We start from the raw sequence: 23,116 nt of genomic DNA, 5'->3' as shown, positions 1-23,116 counted from the left end.
GTGCTCCTTTTGTTCTCTTGATTTCTGCTAGATTTTCATTGATGTATTGTAATTGTAGCTCTGGATGATCATATGTATGATACTTCTTCACTAGTTTTTATCCTACATCCATTGCAATACAAGGCACATTGTTGAGTCTACTAGACTGGTAGAATTTGTGTGCAATTACCCTAACAACAAAATCAACTAGAGGGTCTTGGATAGTGTCAATTGTCATCCCTCTTTTATTCCATTTTGTATGTTCTTCTCAATTGCCTCCTTAAAATCACTTCTAAGGGTCTTTGGCCAATCTAGGGTTGGGCACCCTATCACTTTATGCATAATCCTCTTTGTGATCTTTATGGGGTTGTCCTCCGACCATAGACTACCATCATGTACTTAGCTCAACACTAGTCTGATCCATTCTATCTTGAATATGACAGTGAATTCTAGGGTAGGTGTTAAACCCTTCCTCTCAACAATTTTTTATTCTTCTTTAAATACTCCATTACTACACAATTTCTCATATGCCTCCATTATTTCTATGTCACCTATGGCTCCTATCTTGCAGTTATAACATTTCCTTAGATCCTGAACCATTACAACCTTTGGAGGAATGATGGAAAGGGCTCTAGCTGGGTCATTCTTGTATGCAACCTCTAGGATTGGATGAAAATCTAGTTGTCTAACCTCCTTGGAAACTAACTGAACTTCAAATGATTCCTTCTCCTAAGCTTAATCTAGAGTTTCAACACAAAGAAAACACAAAACTGCATAGCTCAGGACGGTCGTAAATACCTTAAAATTGATGGAATCATGCTGAAATGTTGTTGAAATCTTTGTACACACTAGTTTCTTTTCTTTGAATTCACTCTGCACTCTTTCTCATCTTTGCTCTTCATTCTCAAAGAAGGAAAATGAATGTAAATGTAATAATATACCCTATTTTCATTGCATTTAATGCTCAGTATGTTTACAACTGTCCACTCAGCTTTTGAAGGGTTTGGCACCCTATCACTTTATGCACAATCCTCTTTGTGATCTTCATGGGGCCATCCTCCAACCATAGACTACCATCATGCACTCAACTCAACACTAGTCTGATCCATTCTATCTTGAATATGACAACGAATTCTAGGGCAGGCGTTAAACCCTTCCTCTCAACAATTTTTTATTCTTCCTTCAATACTCCATTACCACACAATTTCTCATATGCCTCCCTTATTTCTATGTCACCTATGGCTCCTATCTTGTAGTTATAACATTTCCTTAGATCTTGAACCATTACAACCTTTGGGGGAATGATGGAAAGGGCTCTAGCTGGGTCATTCTTGTATGCAACCTCTAGGATTGGATGAAAATCTAGTTGTCTAACCTCCTTGGACACTAATTGAAATTCAAATGATTCCTTCTCCAAAGCTTAATCTAGAGTTTCAACACAAAGAAAACACAAAACTACATAGCTCAGGACGGTCGTAAATACCTTAAAATCGATGGAATCTTGCTGAAATGTTGTTGAAATATTTGTACACACTAGTTTCTTTGCTTTGAATTTGCTCTACACTCTTTCTCGTCTTTGCTCTTCATTCTCAAGGAAGGAAAATGAATGTAAATGTGATAATATACCCTATTTTCATTGCATTTAATGCTCAGTATGTTTACAACTATCCACTTAGCTTCTGAAGGATTCTTCATTACTTGACTTCCATTTTCATTTCACTACTCAGCTTCCATAGCAGTATTACTTGCTTAGCTTCAACTAAGATTTCTTCCTCACTTGGCTTCCTCTACTAACTTAGCTTCTACTAGATTTTTACTTGGCATTTGAGGGAAACTCAGCAACACTTGTGATATCTTTATTTATTTTTTACTTTGCATCTTTGCTTATGCTAATCTATTCTTTTTCAATACTTTCTTTTCTAGGAAATGATGTATGATAGAACTTTGTTAATCAATCCCTTATAATTTCTCATGCTTAATTTCATAAAGTATGACCACTTGACCTGTTAGGTGAAGTGAACCCTTCATTTGATGTGCTACTCCCATATTTCTTCTTCCATGTCTTGTTCATTTCTCCTTTGATGTGATCAGCATCTACCTTTTCTTTACCTTTGTCATTCTTTGAGTTGGATGCCTTTGACTTTGTTGGGCAATTCCTGCTGATATGACTAGTCTTCAAGCTACTAAAACATGTGGTTTGGCTCAACCATCTGCTATAGTTTCCTCTAAAATGTGTTTTTAATGCAATTTTTAGGAATGTGTCCATATTTTTGATAGTAATGATAGCTATAGCTAGTGTTGTAGTCCCAATTGTAGTGATGACCATGGTTACCTTCTTTGATGTCCACATAGGCTTTTATCTCCACTCAAAAGATCTATGTTCATACTTCTTGCAATTGTAGCAATGGCCTTCAAATTTTGGCGTTCTTATAGTCCTAGTCCTGCAATTATGTGCTTGATGTCCTTGTTTTTACACTTGTGACAATAACTTGCATTCTTAGGCTTGTCATGCTGACCAGATTTTTACTCTTGCATACATTAGAAGTATGTCCCTTTTTACCATAGAAATGACAAGTGGGTTTAGTGTTCTTACCTTTGTTACTCCGTTCTACTACAACCTTGGATGATTCTCCTTGTTTAGTGCTGATGTAACCTAGTCCTGAAGTATCATTACTAGCCCTTGGTGATTTCAATAGCTACTCAAAGTACTTGATGGCCTCATTTGGTTTGTTGAAGCTCCCTACAATCTCTTTCTCTCTTTTTAGGTCATTTTGCAATTGTTCATTTTGCATCTTTAGTGTAGAGATCTCAATGTCCTTGACATTTAGTTCATGATGTGCATTCATCAGCTGACTTAGTGTGTCCAGTTGCATGTTTGAGATTCTTGCAAGCTCAATTTGATTTTTTTCCAGTCTATTAGCAAGGTTTCTCTTGTCTTCTTCTAGCATAGCCTTGTCTTCAATGGTTCTTTTCTTTTGTTTAGTTACCTCACAAAGCATCATGCCTTGTGATTCTTGTTCAAGCTTGAGTATTCTAATTTCTTCTAATTGAGCTCTATTCTTCTCCATTAGGTCTACTATTACTACATCAAATTCTTAGGAATCTCCATTTGAAAATACAATTGAGGTATCGATCTCCTTATACTATGTGTCATTCTCAGCTATGGCAATCTCTTTTCTTCCTTTTAAGGATTTACTCAATTCTCCTCTAGCATCTTCTAAAGCATGTAGAGGAGGTAGTATTTCAATTGCCTGATTCTCTATGATCTTCCCAAGTTTGTAGACTTTCATTTCCAAATCTATTCTCCAAGTTGTAAGGCTCCTTCTTGTGAGAATTGTGCTCTGATACCAATTGTTGGAATTAACAAGTGGGAAGATTTACTTATGAGAGGGAGGGTGAATCAAAAGTAACTAACTTTAACCTTTTCAAAATCTTTTAACTAGAACCATTCACATGCATCTAATTAATCTAATAAACATATAAGTAAATACATGCATAAAAATAGACAACACACAAATTTGGTAACCTAGAAACCCTCCAAAATGAGAAGGTAAAATTGGGGTGCGGATGACACCCACAAAATATCACTGCAACAATGTGTAACTATTCAAGGTTAGAATGTTTGACCACTTTCCATGGTCTACCCTATGAAAGGCCTATCATGTTAAAGACTTTACACTCTGTCAAAAGTGACCTAGTTAAAAGATATTACTACCCTACTAAAAGTAGGCCTAGTTAAAGGACTTCTGTACATTCACTTGGAATGCCACCATGTTAAAGGATTTACAATTGGCTACTAGGCCAACCTAACTCCATAGGATTTTCATATCTAATATAATTACTAGAGAGTATTAGAAAACCTTTTTGACCTGTTAGCTTTGCAATCTTCAATTGCTGATCCTAGATCCTTATTCTACTCTTTCTGATCTGATCCTTGCTTGATTTGATATATCACTTTGTGTAATTCTAATACTCTATTCTTCAATAATTGGATTCTGCAATGCTGCTCTATTCTTCACTAAGTCTTTTACACTTCTATCCTACACATCCTCTCTCTCTCTCTCTCTCTCTCTCTCTCTCTCTCTCTCTCTCTTATAATAGGGCTTCATCCTCCTTTTAAAGATTTCAAAGACTTAGGATTAAGTATGAATCTACAATCAATATTAAATCATCAATTCCTGCTAATTTCTTGCACTTTTCTTATTGGTTTCATACTAGCTACATAGGTAATGTGAAATATTTGATCTTATCGTCAAGATCCTTCAAGATTCATCCCATGTTAGCTCCATAAATGGTTTACATTTGAGTTTGTGAAAGCACAAACTCATATGTTGATTTCTGTGTTACTCGACACATACTAGTTGTTGATGCTCGACACATATAGAAAAACTAGCTGACTCAGCTCCTATAGTAATTCCATTTCACTTAGCATCTATAGTGACTCAGCACCTATACTTTTCTCAACACTTGAACTTCACTTGGCTCCTGAAGATTGCTCACCACCTGAAGTTCACTCGACACCTGTTGAATTCTCTGGGTCGGCATACACTGTAGCTTGGCTTCTCTATTATACTCAACATTGACTTGAGAATTAGTTAAGTGTGTTGACACTCAAATGTCAAAACCAATCTGAGACTAACAAACACCAATTACAACTAGTTACTATTTTTTACTCTTCTAAACTAAGCATGGTTAGGAGCCAACCTATTAAAGGTTACAAAATGCACTATTAGGTGTGACCCTATTAGAGGATTTAATCACCCTATTAGGAGTGGCCTTGTTAGAGGTCTTTAGACACTTTAATAGAAATGCCACCTTGTTAGAGGATTTACAAATAGTTTTTAAGCCAACTCTGTTAAGAGATTTAGATCATTGCTACAATGGTTAGAGGTAACAATGACATCACTTGATTTGGATGCAATTGAATTGCTGCTTACAGATCTCAATTTTAGCTTGTATACTTCATCCTTCTTGAACAAATATATCTTTTTAGCTTCTCAAGATTATTCTTCTTATCCTTCTAATTCACTTCCTCTTTGTATCATTAGATCTTCAAAAATCTTAAATGCATTCACACACTTCACATCCTTTCTAACCCTTAACTTGACCTTTTATTTATATCTTTCATATTGTCAAGTTAGCTCAAATATAGCTTAGAATAATTAATATTCATCTTCTTTGTCAGTTAGAACCAATAGATAAATCAATTGAACTCAATATGCCAAAACAAGAAAATCCTTTGTTTGCCAACCTTGCTTGGTAGACACTAACTTAGAAATGATTTTCTTGCGTTAACCAAGTTAACTCAGTTAGCACTACATATTTTTAGAGTTCCTTTGGCAACTGAGTGAGCTTGGTTAAAATTGGTTCCATCCAACATTTCTTTCATTAATCAAGTGATCTCGGTTAACACTCATCTTCTACAAACTTTCCTTTGACATCCCAGTGAACTCGGTAGATATTGCCTTCTAAACTAGAAAAACTCTTGATCACTTGGTAGACACAAAAAAATTTCTTCAATGTTTGAGTGAGCTCGACATACACTAACTAGTAATGATATGACATTTTATGTAACATCAAAGACAATACACAATTAATCAATTGTTCCAACACACTTGGCATACATTGAACTTACACTTTTTTTGGCCCCAACTAATTTTCTACTTGAATTGTACTAACTTTTCTTCACATCTACTGTCCATTTGGTTAAGATTGGTAGACTCAATTCTTATTACTTGTTCTTCTATATTTTATCAGTGTATCCAACCTTTGTAACCTTAAGAAGATAATCATTGCACTGTATCATCACTATCTTAATTAATCTTTGTACTCTATTTTACATACCATAACTCAACCTTTTCTCTATGTTCTTTTGTTATCACATTTGATCAAATCCTCTTCATCAATCAAACAAATTATAGTACCCAAATCAACTAAGCATTTGTCATACCAGTAAGTAGCAGGTTTGACATCAGTAACAAAACAATGATTGAAACACATTCTCATACTTGTATCAATCTGGTTTCAACAATTTTTCCTACCAATAGGAAATGAACTATACATTTATTTAAATGAACTTGAAAATTTTATTATATATTTTTGTCTATATAGTGAAATTATTTTTATTTCAAAGGGGTTGTTCATTCTAATAGTCTGTAGACTCAAATGCATTTCAAGGATGCATATAACCTCCAAATATAGGACTATTATATACTATTGGAAAGCTCAAGAGATGAAATTTTTGATTTTGGAGACACAATGAATGTAGGTCTAAATGGGAATGAGATATTCTCATGTTTCTTGAATCAAAGGTTTCTCAACTATAGGCAATTTTAATAGTTTTTTAGTGGGAGTTGCAGCTAGGTTTAGGCAAAAGCACCAGATGGGTTTGTGTCAAATTTAGGGAGAATTAGTACAACACTTTCCTTTTTCTCTTGCATGCAATTTAGTGATATTTTTACTAGAGTTTTAGTGCGAGATTTGGATTTCTTCTAGGAGTTTTTTTCTCTCATCATTTAGAGAGATATTTTGCAAGTTTTTTGTGCCAAATGATGATATATGATTCTTTAGTTGAGGGGGGAGGAATTAAGAGGTTTTATTATTACAAATGGATGAAGATTCAAGTGGATAAATCTAAGCCACATACCACATCCAATATTTTCTTCTTATCTGCATATTCTTCTCTTTTTTCTTTCTGTAAGGTTGGTTCCAATTTGTTGGGCTAGTTTCCATAGCTTAGTTTTCAACCATTCTTCAACATTTTATTGGATAGGAACAATAAATGTACATTTTTCTTGAGAAAATAATGGAAAGTAGTTGAATCTATGTTTTTTAAAAATTTTATTGAACTATTTTCCTACATTATATACTAGAGATAGCAAATAAATTAATGGAAACAAAGTCTTGTTTTAGATCTCTCCTATTTTTGGATACAAATTTGATTAATTGTGTATTGTCTTTGATGTTACAAAAATGCCATATCATTATCAGTCAATGCATGCCAAGCTCACTCTGGTAGTGAAGACAACTTTCTATGTCTACTGAGCATTTCTATGTTTGCCTACTTTAGAAGGTAGTGTCTATCAAGTTCACTTAGGCATTAAAGGAAAATGTTAAAAAGATGAGTATTAACTGAGCTCACTTAGTTAATGAAGGAAATGTTGGATGGAACCAGTGTTGATGGAGCTCACTTGTTTACCAAAGGAATTTCACAAATATGTAATGTTAATTGAGTTCACTTGATTAACATAGGAAAATTGTTTCTATGTTAGTGTCTACCAAGCAGGGTTTCCTAACAAAGGATTTTCTTGTTTTGGCATATTGAGTTTAATTGATTTATCTATTGGTTCTAGCCAACTGAGAAGATGAATATTAGTTATTTTAAATTGTATACAACCTGACTTGATAAAATGAAAGATATAAGTATCAGGTCAAGTTGAGAATTTGAAAGAGAGTAAGAGTGTGAATGCATGAAAGATTTTGAAGATCTAATGATGCAGTAATGAAGTGAATCATAAGGATATGAAGAATATCGTTATGGAGCTAAAAAGATATATTTGATCAAGAAGGATCAAGTACAAGCTAGAATAGAGATCTATAATCAGCAATTTAGTTGCATCATAAATTAGGTCATCTCATTGTTACTCTCTAACCATTGTATCAATGATCTAAATCTCTCCATAGAGTTGGCTTAACTGGTATTTTTAAATCCTCTAGCAAGCTAGAAGTTCTATTAAATTATCTAAAGACCTCTAACAAGGCCACTCCTAATAGGGTGATTAAATCCTTTAATAGAGTCACACCTAATAGTGTTGTTTTGTAACCTTTAAAAAGGTTGGCTTCTAACATGGCTCACTTTAGAATAGTGAAAACAATAACTAGTTGCAATTGGTGTTTTTTCCCAAATTGGGTTTCCACATTAAACCTTAGTGTCAAATGTTTCCATGCTATTTTATTTTATGTGTTTGTAACTAAGCTAAAGTAATGGTAATCATAGATGACATCTTAAGATTTATATCCTAAGTATTTACCAAGCAATTATAGTGTTTACCGAGTTTTATGTGTGTTTGTCAAGCATCAACAACATTCAGTTTTAAAATTTTATTTTGTATTGACATCTAAGGGATCTCAGATTTATTTTTGTAGTAACCAATTCACATCTCCCCTCTTAGTTACTCCTGTTATATTTGCAACAATTGGTATCAGAGCTTTTGGTGCTTGTAGAGAATGTTTCAAGCACCTAAGCTAAGGATTAGGATGTCTTATAGAAGAGAGATTCCCAAGTTGAACAGAGACAATATTGCAACATGGCAAGGACTTATGAGGTTACATTTGGCTACCATTAGTGATTTAGGTTGTAAATATCTTGATGTTAAATACAAGCCTCCTGCTAGAACATTATCAGTTGAAGATATTGTTGAAAAGAAGAATCATAACATCATGATGATTGATATTGCATCTACTCTTAGTTATGTTGAATTTGATGAAATAAAAGATTGCAAAACTGCTCAATAAATGTGGACTAAATTTAAAGACATTTATGGAGGAGATGACAATGTAAGAAGAGCTAAGGCTAAAATCTTAGAGGTCATTTTGATTAGATGAAAATGAGAGAAGATAGAACATTCCAAAATATGTGGAAAGAATCAAAACAAGTGTGAGTGCAATCAAAGCATCTAGAGGAGATATTGAAGAAAAAATAGTTATAAGCAAGGTAATTAGAACTCTTCTTCCTATTTATGAAATTAGAGTGTCTTCTATTCAAGAGATGAGATGTGATCCAATTAATAAAATATCTTTGGATGCTCTTGTTGGAAGATTGACAACTTTTGAGTTAGATAACTTTGATAACTATGCTCCTAGCTTAAAAGGCATTGAGTCTACATTTGATGCTAAACTCTCTCTCAAGAAAAAGAGTAAGAAATCAAAGTCTAATCAATCAAGAAGTGAAGAAGAAGAAATAAAAGAGAGTTTAGGTAGTGATCTTGAAGTTGTTGAAGTCCTACTTTTAGGAAAGTATTCCAGAGGCAGAGGAAAGTACAAAGGTAATGTTCCTGATCTATTTTTCTTGTGAAGAAGTTGGTCACATTGTTGCAAGGTGTCTAAATAGAAAAAACAAAGATGAAATGAAAATAAATAAACACAAAGGCAAGAAGGATTTCAAGAACTATAAGAACTACAAGGGCAAAGGTAATAAATCTTGTTTTATGGCTAAAGATTTTCATAATAGTGAAGATGAAATGGTATATATTGCAGTAAAAGATGAATTTGGTGATGAAGGAGATAAAATGGCACTTATCTCTCATATTATCAAAAATGATACATGGATTATTGATAGTGGCTATTCACATCATATGACTAGAAATAAAACAAAATTTGAGCATATGGAATATTATGATGGAGGTGGTGTAAGATTTGGAAACAATGGACCTTGTAACATAAAAGGAAAAGGATGTATTTATTTAACTAAAAAACTTATATGTGATAATATTGATTGGGTTGAAGGACTAAAGCATAACCTTTTGAGTGTGGCACAATTGAATAACATTGGATTTAAGGTAGAATTCATGGATGGAAAGGCCAAACTGTTGGATGGTAAATGAAATCTAGTTGGATTTGGCAAGAAAACTAAAAGTAATCTATTTTATCTTAAAATTAGTGAAAGTTCATGTTTTATTGCTCAAGTAGAAGAAAGCTAGTTATGGCACAAAATATTATGTCATGTAAACTTTGATAATCTAGCTAAGATAAGAAAAAATAAAAGAGTAAGAGGTATTCCTAGCTTGAAGAAACTTGATATGGGTCTATGCAAAAATTGCCAAATTGGTAAGATGGGAAAGACTAGTTTCAAAAGCAAGAACTATCAGTCAAAAGAAGTCTTAAAAATTATGCATATTGACTTGTGTGGACCTATTGGAATAGAGAGTTGTAGTGGAAAAAAAAAATTCATTCTTTTTGTTGATGATTATTCTAGAATGATGATTGTAATGTATCTAAAAGAAAAATTAGAATCTTTTCAAAAATTCAAGTGGTATTTGGCAAGAGTAGAAAAAGAAACTGCAAAGAAATTAAAATGTTTGAGATTAGGTAGAGGTGGTGAATTCATCTCCAATGAATTCAATAATTTTCCATTGAAAGAGGGACTAAAAGACAAGTATCAGCCCTTGACACACCTCAGTAGAATGGTATAGTTGAAAGAAGGAATAGATCGATCATGGATTGTGCAAGAACATTGATGATTGAAAAGAATGTTGCAATCATACTGGAAGGAAGATATCAACACTATAGTTCATAACTTGAATAGAGTAAAACTAAAGAAAGATTCAAAATAAACTCCTTATCAACTATGGTATGGCTACAAACCTAATGTAAGTTACTTTAAAGTATTTGGTAGAAAATGTTATATCTTAAAAGAATCTAGAAAAGGAAAATTTTATGTCAAAAGTGATGAAGGCATATTTGTAGGATACTCCTATAGAGGTAAAGCATACAAATGTTCGAATTTGTCTACTCATAAAATCATAGAAAGTCCACATGTGAGAATTAATGAGTTTTTAGAAAAGAGTGAAGAAGAAAGTAGCAAAGAGCTTAAGGATTATAGAAGATTTGTTTATACTATGAACCTAATACTCTACCAAATCTATCTGAGAGAAAGGAGGCTTCACCTCTTGAGTCTCCAAAATCTCCAACAATTATTGAGTTGCAAACAATGCAACTGAAGTCATAGTCTAAAGGACTTGAGTCACAGTCAAAGTCTACCGAGCTAGTTCAAACTGAGTCTAATGGACCTGAGTCATGGACAGTGGGACTTGAGCTTGATACTAAAGTTCATGATGAAAAAAGTGAAACTAATTCCAAATCCAAAGAACCTATATTAGCAAGATATGTTAGAAGACATCATGCACTTAATCAAATCATTGGAGACAAATCTGATGGAATAATGACAAGAAGAAAATCAAAAGGTACATGTTTACTTGTTGAATTTGAACCTAGAAATATTAAAGATGCATTGGATAATGAAAGTTGGGTTGAACCAATGAATTAAGAAATAGAAAAATAGAGAAGAAAAAAACCTAGATTCTTGTTCCTAGACCCAAGGATAAAATTGTAATTGGCACAAAGTGGGCATTTAGAAACAAGTTGAATGTAGATGGAAAAGTTTCTAGAAACAAATCAAGATTGGTGTGTAAAGGCTATTCTCAAGAAGAAGGTATTGATTATGGTGAAACTTTTTCTCCTATTGCAAGATTAGAAGGTGTTAGAACTCTACTATAATATGCAACACATAGAGGATTTAAAGTGTATCAAATGGATGTTAAATCTGCATTCTTGAATGGAATTTTGGATGAGGAAGTCTATGTTGAACAACTAGAAGGCTTTGTAGATCCTACCAAAAGGGACATGGTCTAAAAATTGCACAAGGCATTATATGGTCTCAAGAAAGCTCCTAGAACTTGGAATGAAAGACTTCATAATTACTTCATACAGATTAGCTTTCAAAGAACAAATGATAACAGTAGTCTATATGTCAAAGAAGGACCAAACAAGAAGATTGTGTTGGCAAAAATATTTGTTGATGATACATTATTCATAGGAAATGATGACTTGTGGAGGGCATTTTTAGAAGAAATGAGTAAAGAATTTGAGATGTCTATATTTGGTGAGATAAAATTCTTTGTTGGACTATAGATTCAGTAGAACAAAAATGGTATATACATTACTCAATTTAAGTACATCAAAGGAATACTAAAGAAATTTGGAATGGAAGATTCAAGACTAGTTGGAACCCCTATGTCTACTAGACATAAGCTTTCCAAGAATGATGATTCCAAAGAAGTAGATCAAACCACATATAGATCAATGATTGGAAAATTGCAATATGTAGTGCATACAAGGCTCGATATTGCATTAGGAATTGGTATGGTGGTAGGATTCTTAGCAAATCCCTAAGAAAATCACATGACGGTAATCAAGAGTATCAAAACATATTTGAAAGGTACTAAAGACTATGGCTTGTGGTACAAACTTGGAGGCAGTTTGGACTTAAAGGTATTCACTGATGTTGATTGGGTAGGAAGTATTGATGATAGGAAGAGCACTAGTGGTGGAGAATTCTTTATTGGTAAAAGACTAGCATCTTGGACAAGCAAGAAACAAAATTGTATCTCTCAGTCCAAAGTAGAGGTAGAATATGTGGCAGCAATAGTTAATTTTTCTAAAATGTTTGGTTTAAACAATTCCTGACAGGCATGAAGATAGAGATCAAGGATCTAGTAGTCATATATTATGATAACAGTAGTGTAATCAATATATCAAAGAATCTAGTGATGCGTACCAAAAAAAAAGCACATTTCAATAAAATATCACTTCTTAAGAGAATTGGTGTAACATAAAGAAGTTAGATTAGAATATGTGAACACAAAAGAACATATTACAGACATATCCATCAAGCCATTACCTAAGGATACATTTTTATATCTAAGATGTAAGCTAGGGGTTACTCCCTTATCTAAAGCTCACTAAATGAAGTTTAGTGATGCATTGACCATAACATGTTGAAGATCAGTCAGTCCAGTGCAAAATTGACAAGGGTATATTGCAAATGAATTAGTACCTAAGGTACATTGATATTAACAAAGTTGTTGTCTTTGACATGTGTTGTCAAAGAGGGAGAAGTTTACTATCATATCTCATAAGAAATTTTAATTATAAAGAAGGAGAAGTTTTCTATAAGAGGGAGAAGTATGTTATCATAGAGATATCAAAGAGAGAATAAACTTGGCAGAAGTTGTTGTAGACATAAGTTTTTTAATAGAGGGAGAAACTAAAGTTAGCAAGAGTTCATACTGACAGAGAAAGTTCTATAGAAGTGAATTAGTATGAAACTAAGGATATGTTCCTTACTTTATTCTTGTTCCAAAATTTCATTCTGTTGCCATCATTGCCAAAGAGGGATATTTTTGGATATAATTGATTAATTGTGTATTATTTTTGATGTTACACAAATGTCATATCATTATCAATCAGTACATGTCAAGCTCACTTAGGGAATGAAGATAGTTTTCTGTGTCTACTGAGCATTTCTGTGTTTGCCTAGTTCAGAAGGTAGTGTCTACTGAGTTCACTTGGGCATCAAAGGAAAATCTATAGAAGACAAGTGTTAATTGAACTTACTCAATTAATGCACAAAATATTGGATGGAACTAGTGTTAATTGAGCTCACTTGGTTACCAAAGGAATTTCACAAATATATAGTGTTAACCGAGTTCACTTGGTTAACACAGGAAAATCGTTTCTATGTTAGTGTCTATCAAGTAGGGTCAGCTAACAAAGGATTTTTTTATTTTGGCATATTGAGTTTAATTGATTTATCTATTGGTTCTAGCTCACTGAAAAGATGAATATTAGTTATTCTACATTGTATATGAGTTGAATTGACAAAATGAAAGATATAAGTATAAGGTCAAGTTAAGAAATTGAAAAAGTGTAAGAGTGTGAATGCATGGAAGATTTTGAAGATCTAATGATTCAGTAAGGAAGAGAATTAGAAGGATAAGAAAAAAATCCTTGTGAAGCTGAAAAGATATATTCAATCAGGAAAGATCAAGTACAAGCTAGAACAAAGATCGGCAGTCAACAATTCAGTTGCATCAAAAATTAGGTCATCTCATTGTTACTCTCTAACCATTGTAGTAGTGATCTAAATCTATTGCAAAGTTGTCTTAATAGCTATTTGTAAAGCATCTAGCAAGGTGGCATTTTTATTGAATTGTCTAAAGACCTCTAACAAGGACACTCCTAATAGGGTCACACCTAACAGTGTGTTTTGTAACCTTTAAAAGGGTTGGCTCCTCACAAGGCTCACTTTAGAAGAGTGAAAACAATAACTAGTTGTAATTGATGGTTTTTCCCAAATTGGGTTTCCATGTTAAATCCTAGTGTCAAATGTGTTCATGCTCTTTTCTTTTATGTGTTTGCAACTAAGCTAAAGTAATGGTAATCACAGATGACATCCTAAGATTTTCATGCTACGTAATTATCGAGCAATTATAGTGTTTATCAAGTTTTATGTTTCTTTGCCAAGCATCAGCAATATTCAATTTATAGAGTTAATTTTGTATAGACATATTAGGGATTTGGAATTTATTTTTGTAGTGATTGATTCACCCCTTCACTCTCAATTACTCCTCTTATATTTCTAACACCTATGTATTTCTTGATATTGATTCAAGTGGATGAACCAAGAATTCAGCTTATATATTGTCTTCTCATGAGATATGCACTTATTTTTTATGATTTTATTCAATGGATCAATTAAATTCTGAATAGGAGTTGTAGGTAAGTCAATGTTGCACAAGGATCTAACAAGAAGGTTGATTCAAGATTGCTAATATGGAAATGTTGCAAAGCATTTTTTGTTAACTATGAGCTATTTAATAAAATATAATATGTTGTATGAAGGGTTTCATGACTTAGTGGCCCAATAAGGATAAGGCATCAATCTTATCTAGGAGATTACATGTTTTTTTTGTTTACATCTGGTTGTTGATGAATCTTCTTATATAAAAAATCTAGTTCCCTTTCATGTTTCAAGAGCTAGACCCTTACTTATATTGTGGATTTTTAGGTTGGATAATTATCTATTGCACACCTATATAATTGCACAAGAATATAATATTTTGGGGTATTATCTTCTTTTTTTAGATTTAGATCTATGTTCTAGCACTAGTTATTTTGAAGTATCTAAAGGTCTAGTTGTGTAGGTTTTGTAGAGCTTGAAGTGCAGAAGGAATGTTGCCTTATTAGTTGGTCTAGATTCTATCCAAGGTATATTGATCATGTGAATTATATACCCTTAGATGCATTTTGTTTCAACTTCTTGGTAGTTAAAATCCTATCAAATAAGGAACCAATGAAGCATACACAATTAAAATTCAACATCACACACCTATTTCATGTAATGCAACTAACTCACCTAATGCACCATATTCACCTAACGCACCTAATGTACCCAATTCACCTAATCCACCTAATCTGTGCAATGCACCATTGTCTATACCTCCTAGAATAATTTGTAGAAAGTCAAAGTTTCTAATTGACATTGATAAAAATATTTTGAGGCCAATACATGATAAAATGTCAAAAAGAAATTGTAGAAAAATTGTTAAAATATATGGAATAACTATTTTTTAAAATTAAATGCAAGTAGAAGATGTCAAGTTTTTGTTGAAATAATTTAAAATCTAAAATTTAGAGAGATGATGAAAATTTGTGGTTAAGAAGATTTTCAAATAGAACTGAAAGAACCATTGTGTCATTGGTTCAAAATCATGCACTAAAGATGTTGATCTTACTCAATGTGTCCTCACATCATCCATAATGGGAAAGGAAATGAAAAAATATTTCATAATAAGAAAAATAAGGAAATCATTAAAGATAAGTAGAACAACATTACACAAAGCCTTAGAGAGGCAAGATAAAATTGAGGATCCTAATAGTAATGATCATCTTTGGTCATTCTTGAGTTGACTCCCATGCAAGCAAAAGGTTTTTGTTGATGCACGTAGAAAATTAATTGAAAAGATTTGTTTTGATGGCACAAGCGTTTCACTAAACCAAAAAGATGTTGTCAAAAGGAGAATTGGGAGTACAAACTATGACTAACATCTAAAACACATTTCATATATGACATAACCACAATTTTATGAAAGTTTTCTTCAAAGGTTTGCTCAAATTAAAATTAGCCAAATATTTTTTAAGATGAAAAAACCATTTTATGTGAAGATTAATAGCGTAAAATTAGAAAGTTGTGTCAACCTTCAGGCTGACTTATCTAGATAAATTCATTCTAGCTAAGTGATATATGGTCTCACACTTTTTAAATTGGAAATGTCTATTAAATGCATGTTTTATACTAGTTTGTATCCAATTACTAAAGAAATGCAATTATTTTAGAAAAGTGGTTTTTAAATAAATCTTACTATTTTTTATGATTTTTTTTAATAACATATAAATATCATTTTATAGAACTTAGAGTCAAGAATATTCTCATATAGAGTTTATAGTGTTTTAATTAGATATAGTGTATTGTAAATACAAAATTCTACTAGCACGTATTTTAACACTCAAAAAGATGTCAATTTTGACAAAGAAAAGATATTAAATCATATATTAAAAAAATTAAAATTAAATAGCATTCTAGAGGAGAGAGTCATATTTTAGAATGAATAAATTTTCTCCTAGTTAGAATAGATTTGTTTTGAAAAATTTGGTGGGAGCTGAAAACTATCGATTTTAGGTGAGTTGAAATTTGAATCATTATAAACAAAAAAATATAGGTCTAAAGCTATTTTTTATTTTTTGTTGTTCTAGCTATATAAGTTATGTATAACATAGTTTGAGATCCAAGGGAAATAAGTTTATTTCCATCTTGTTTTGTGGTGGGAACTAGACCCCTGTTTTTCAATATTTTTCAATAGCTAAAAAATTATCTATAAAAATTAGGAAAATATATCAATTCTTATTACAAATAATATTTAAAAATTATAATCCTAAACTTCATCTATTTCTACACATTTTATTATTTTACTTCATTTTCAAATTCAAAATAATAATACCAATTTTATGTCATTGAAGGTGAACAATTATACTTTTGCTACCCTTTTCTTTTACAAAAGGGTGACACAAGGTTGTGCTTTTACCCATTAATCTTACATGCATTACATGATGTTGTAGAGTCCGTGTTGAGTTTTCCATGCATTATGATATTATTGTTCTAAATGTTGTACCTTGCACACTAATGATGTTTTGTAGGAATGTGGTCTAAAGGAAACTCCAAAGTCATCGAGAGAGTTTATTACAAGTATTTTATGCACACAAGATGACAAAAACATTTATTATAAGGCTATGTGTTTAAAACATTCTTGTGATAAATGTAGTGGGTTACAAAAGTTTCAAACATGCCCACATGTAGATATCACACATGAAATTGGTGAGAAAATAGTCTCCCTTGAAAAGTGCAAGTTAATTACGTATAAATTAAAGAGGTGTGAGTTATTGAAAAAGGATATTTAAAGTGTTTCAAGAGAAACTAGTATATTAGTACATATGTTACAACTGCAAGGACAATTTCCCTTGAGCATAATTGTCTTGCAATAATTTGTCTTTGATTTTGATTTATGTCATCAAAGATTGATTGTAAGACTAAATCTGTCTGGTATATCTTGATATTGGTTCATCAATTCAACATTATCAAGCTCATTTGTGATGATAAATCCTTCCTACACATCAAGGTCTATGACTTCAATAACCAAATTTATAACCATATCTCTTCAAAATTGAGCATAACAATATATAACCATTAAATCAATGAAAAAGGAAAAACTATTGCAACATATTGTCATTGATTTTGATTTGTTTCATCAAGATTAGTTGTACAACTAAATCCATCTGGTATACCCTAATATTTTCTCATTAATTTAACATTATCAAGCTCATCTTGTTCATTTCTTAAGTTTCCTTCTCTATAATACATCTAAAAATTTAGTATATATTATTATTGCAAACATATTGCAAATCTGAAACTGAAAACAATACAAGGCTTTTCTAAACTTGACAAATGCTCTTTTTGTGAAAACTCATTTAAAATATATATTTTCATAATGAACAAATATGATCAATATAGGGAGTGCATGTCAAAATATAGCATGTATGCTAGAGCAAAAGAAGACTTCCAAAATGTGGCATTGCTTATAAAAAGGTCAATATGCACACTACAAATGTTGAATATGAACAATAATTGGTCATTTAATGACCAAAATGATGTAACTATATAATATATATCTATGAAAATCTATGATGACGTAGGATCATCAAAATGAAGCTTTTTTGTAGCGCTATGTGGCTTGCTCTAGGTCTACACAAGAATAATTCAAATGCTAAGTCATATATCTTATCTAGAAAAATAAAAAATTAACTAAAAGGAGGATTGTAATTTATATTTATTTTTGAATTTTGATTAACTCATCTAGTTCTTCTATGCTAGGGTTGAATAATGAGGGTAACGAGCTCCAAACTGAGTGTGTGGGGCTCCTAGAAAAGTGGATAGGTAGAGAATCCACCGACAGTGATAGAGGGGTCTTTTGTGGGCGATGAGGACTCATACAAGGACAAAGCTATTTAACAGATTAAAAAAATTAAGGTGCGATTAGTTACAATTAAGACATACTAAAAAACACATGAGGCATGGAATAAAGAACAAATGCATACCAAAGATGGAGTTGGGACTCTTTTGCTAGTAGGAGGCATGTCCACTGATAAAAGTATTGTGATACTTACATGTATGGTAAAATACAATATGTTAGATGAAAAAATTGTAAAATACAATAAATTACTTAAATAAACAACACTAGTGGAAATCCATACCCCCTTCCTCGACTATTTTTTGCCTCCTCTTTGATGAGTAGGACTTCTAATAAAAGAAAGTGGAAAATGGGATTGCAATACATAAAATACAATTAATACAAGTTAATAACACAAATAAGTGTTGAAAATTGGTCTAAAATTACAAATGCATGTACTCATATTTAAATGCATATGTTTAAAGTTTGTATATAGAACTAGCACATACCTTTGATGGTGGTCCTTTAGTATCTGGAGGAACCACTGATGATGATGAGGCTATGAACATTTCCTATGTGAGAAGTCATAGTATATGACATCCAATTAGAAAGGAACCTTGTTTTTAATACTTTTTAAAAAACAAGAATGTGGCTGAAATAAAGTATGAAAATGTTACGTCTTCCCTCTCCTAAACACCAGCAACATCTGGTGCATTCATTACTTCTATGAAACCCATTTGTTTATACATGCATTTACAATAAACAAGTTGGGTGCATTCATAAATATAGACAAAAAATTTCATAAATTTTAATCATAATCTATTTTAACAAATATAGTAGAATTGAACTTATTTACCTTTTTTTGTTTGGGTGTCCTTGATGATTTATTCTTCTTTCCTAATGACCTCAGGGTAGGTGGGGTATCCTAACAAAATACTAAGTAATTTAAGAGAAATAAATATCATACTATAGGAGTTATATTAATATTATAAACAAGAGAAGTGCAAGATATGATACCACAAAACTCTATAAGACAAAGTCAATGGCTGAAAGTGTCACATCATCAATTTGGGATGCCTAACTCATAGACAAACCCTATAAAGCACCAATTATATATATATATATATATATATATATATATATATACTAAGAATTAAAATTTTCAAACCAAAAAGTATTATTCTATTCTATTAAATATTTTTTGCTTCAACTCGGGTGTTTGAGCTACCTATGTATGTCTACTTGAATGAACATTTCTACGTGTGCCCCTATCATCTAATGCACCCTGCAACATGCATAAATCAAAACATGTCAAATGTATCAATATCATGTATCAATATCTATTCTTCTTTAAATAAAAATCTATTTAATTTTATCAATTTTGGGTGAAATTAATTAATAACATGTCAAAAATTAAATGAATAAACCTCTTTCACCCCTCCAAAAAATACCACTTTCATTAGATCATCAGTAAAGGCCACATACTTATCATTAGATGCATGTAATCTTCTCCTATGATATATACATGACTGGGATGTTGATCCATCCTCATTCACATTATTATCTAGCCCATAACATAAATAATGAGTACTGACTGATATATGTTGAATAGGCTAGAGAGTTGAGCCAAATGGAATATCTCATGATGGAGGAGGTGGTGTGGGCTAGGATGACTCTAGTGTAGAATCTAATGATGATGGAACTAATGTACGCCCTCCTGGGACTAGTTGTGCACCATGCCCAATGATGACATCAATTAATGATGTAGTTGCATGAAGAGTCTGTAAGTCCATATATTCCTTCATAACTATGGGAAGCACATGAATCTAAGGTTTTTTCACTAGACACTTCCTTTTCTCTAGCTGGGTGACTTTGTAGGAGTCTATCCTATGCAGATCCCCTTCCTCTATCTTGAAATTGATGGAGGTCAAAGTCATTCTTCGTCTCGTTGAGGATAAACTCATAATATAAATTTCTCAAAAAATATAAGGGAACCTCGTTATTATTATAGGGTGGTTAGTCAAACACCATTTACCACCTATCCCAAAAGCTACTTTGATATCCTATGAGCATGTTAATGTATAGGAAATCAAGGGGTAGTTTCCTCTAGGTTGAGGTTAGTATCAAGATTGGTGAAAATAACACATATGTCACCATTTTTTTATGTTTTTAATCTTTCACCTAATCATAGGATAACCCATCCACATAATATGCATGACATATATCCCTTCATGAACCCATTTGGTCACCTCCTTGGTCACCTCATTGGCACTAGTGGCCATCTTTTCTAATGTGTTAGCTAGGTTGGAGTGGTGGCCAAGATTAGAAGGCCTCAACGTACCAACCAAATTAGTTATTCTAACATTATTTTAAGTGAGATGTTTAGAAAGGTTTCCTTGAATCAAGTTTACATAATCTAATTGGATTAGCAGAGGCCCTTCACACGGTGGTGGTTTTTGATGGGAAATTATTTGAGGGTTTTATGTGTTTGGGGTTCCCCTTAAGGGTTTTTTGTTCATTTTGAGGTGTTTGTCCAGGGTTAATATTTCCATCCTTAGTAGGATACAACCTTTGGTTTCAATTGTGTTTACTAGGTCTATATGTATCTAATTATCAAATGATGATTAAAAACAAAAATTGATGCAGGAGCATCCTAGGTGTAAGAGAAATCTTGCATCACCCAAAAATATTTTTCATTTTTTTCCTTTTCTATTTTAATAAGGACTACTACATAGGGGGGTTACTATTTTTGGGAACTTGCTATTTTTATTAAGTTTATCATATGAGCTCAGAATGTTCCAATTTTCTACATGACAGTTCATTTTAGAATTATTGCTATAAAAATTGCATTGCTCTAGCTTATGTATTAGAGAAGATATTGCAAATCTTCAGTGAAAAATTTTGGAGAATAATCTTTGAGCTTAGTTTTAAAGGCCTTAGAGGCCTAGATGAGGTCCAAAAACTCAATGAAAGGGTACTTATGTGATTTTGAGCCTATAGACCAAGAGGTGGCATTTCTAAAAATTGGTTATAATAGCCAATAGGAGCAATAGTTTGAGAGTTATGGCCTTCCAAAGTTGAACTACCCAAAATTTCCAAAATAGATGTCAAAGATGTATTTGGCCAACTCGATATGTATTGTTAGGGTCTATAGACCCTAGGTATTAAGTTTGAATGTCTAGAACCTTCCTAGTAGTATAAAAATTGCCTATTTAAGAAAGGCCCAAACATTGTCTACAACAACTCTAGGTGGTAGTTCACAACTTAGTCTTGCAGATTACTATAATGAAGGAACTCATGTGGGTTAGTGTATTGTACTTGTGAATTCTATAATTTTGTATTTGTGGCGATAATAAGAAGTCCATATTTTGTTCTCACATTTTCTATTGTTTCCTTGTTTCTATTATGTGTTTTTGGTATTAAGGGGATCACCCTTTAGCAAGTGGTATCAGAGCTAGATTTCTTAAGTCTATGGATAGATCGCTGACTATGAGGTAGTTCGCACTAGACTATGGTTTGGGATAAGAATGTAGACATGTTAGCAATTGTGAGGTAGTTTGCACTAGGTTTTTAGTGAAAGCATGAAAAATGCCTCCATGAAGAGAGTGTGGCAAAAGAGCTATAGGTGTTACACTTGAGGGTTTTAGAGCCCTCCAAAGATAAATGCAAGCATTGGAAGAACAAATGAATAGAGGAATAAATGTTCTCATAAGACATGAAAGTGAGGATGAGCACAAAGAAGAAGAAAATGATGATACAAAGGAAGTTCTAAACCTAGAGGAAGAGAGGGTTTTTAAGGCCATCTCCAAGATTGGAAAAAGACCTAAGTTTGAGGTTCCCACATTTTTGTGAAATCTTAACCAAGAGGAGATAACCGATTGGATCAATGAGCTAGAGGAGTACTTTGAGTATGAATATATTGAGGATCCTTATAGGGTCAAGTTTTTGAAGGTGAAATTGAAGGCTCATGCAAAGATCTCGTGATAGGAGGTTCAGTTAGAGTAGAATAGTATGGGAAAGAAAAAAATCATCATATGAGACCAAATGATAGCTAAACTAAAGTGATAATTCATTCCTATGGATCATGAGCTTGATTTGTTGAAGAAAATGCTAGGTTTGAAGCAAGCAAGAAAATTTGTTCAAGAGTATACCAAAGAGTTCTATAGAATTCTCATTAGAACCAGCCATGCAGAAGCTAATGAGGAGAAAGTGGCCCATTATCATAATGGGTTAAGGCCAAGTATTCAAGATGAGCTAAGTCTGGTTTGAATGAATAATATTGAGGAGGCCTACCCATTTTCACTAAGAGTTGAAGAGAAACTGAGAAAAAAGTTTGATAACAAGAATATGGAAGAGGTTGTGGTGGAAGATCTAGTGGATGATGTTAGGGAGGTCATAATTATGATTATAATAACAAGGATGAGGCTAGAAGTAGTAGTTAGAACTAGAAGGGAAATAATTCCATTCATTTCCATGATAGAAAAAATAGAGATCAGAGAGGAAGAGGTAGGAGATAAGGATCTAGAAGAGGAGGCCTCCATGGGAAATAATTTCACTCTGGAGATGAAGGGCATAGAGCATTTGAATATTCCTAGTGCCAAGGAAGGATAGATTGAATAAAAAAAGACCAGGTTAGAGTTGCACATGTTGATGAAGATGCCAGATCATCACATTCTGAAGATTCTAAAAGAGGAGAAATCCTAGTTAATAAAAGAGTTTGACTGGGTGGTGAAAATGAACCTAGTCAAAGGACTTTATTTTGCACCAGGTGTAAATGTGAAGATAAGTGTTGTGATAATTGATGGTGGAAGTAATGGCAATCTAGTGTTAGAAATAATGATCACAAAGTTGAAGTTGAAAAGGTAGAAACACCCATTTCCATATCATATTTCCTAGGTGCAAGATGATGATAAGGTCATGGTCAATGAGAAATTCTTCGTGAAGTTCAAGATTGGAAGTTACCAGGATGAGGTACTTTGTGGTATCATACTTATATATGGACATATGTCATATGTTGC

This window comes from Cupressus sempervirens, chromosome 10 (assembly GCF_028749045.1).
Source record: "Cupressus sempervirens isolate cs-2001-9-10 chromosome 10, ASM2874904v1, whole genome shotgun sequence".
NCBI classification, from domain to species: Eukaryota; Viridiplantae; Streptophyta; class Pinopsida; order Cupressales; family Cupressaceae; genus Cupressus; species Cupressus sempervirens.
The sequence above is the reverse complement of the archived record's forward strand: the minus strand, read 5'-3'. Positions refer to the sequence as shown.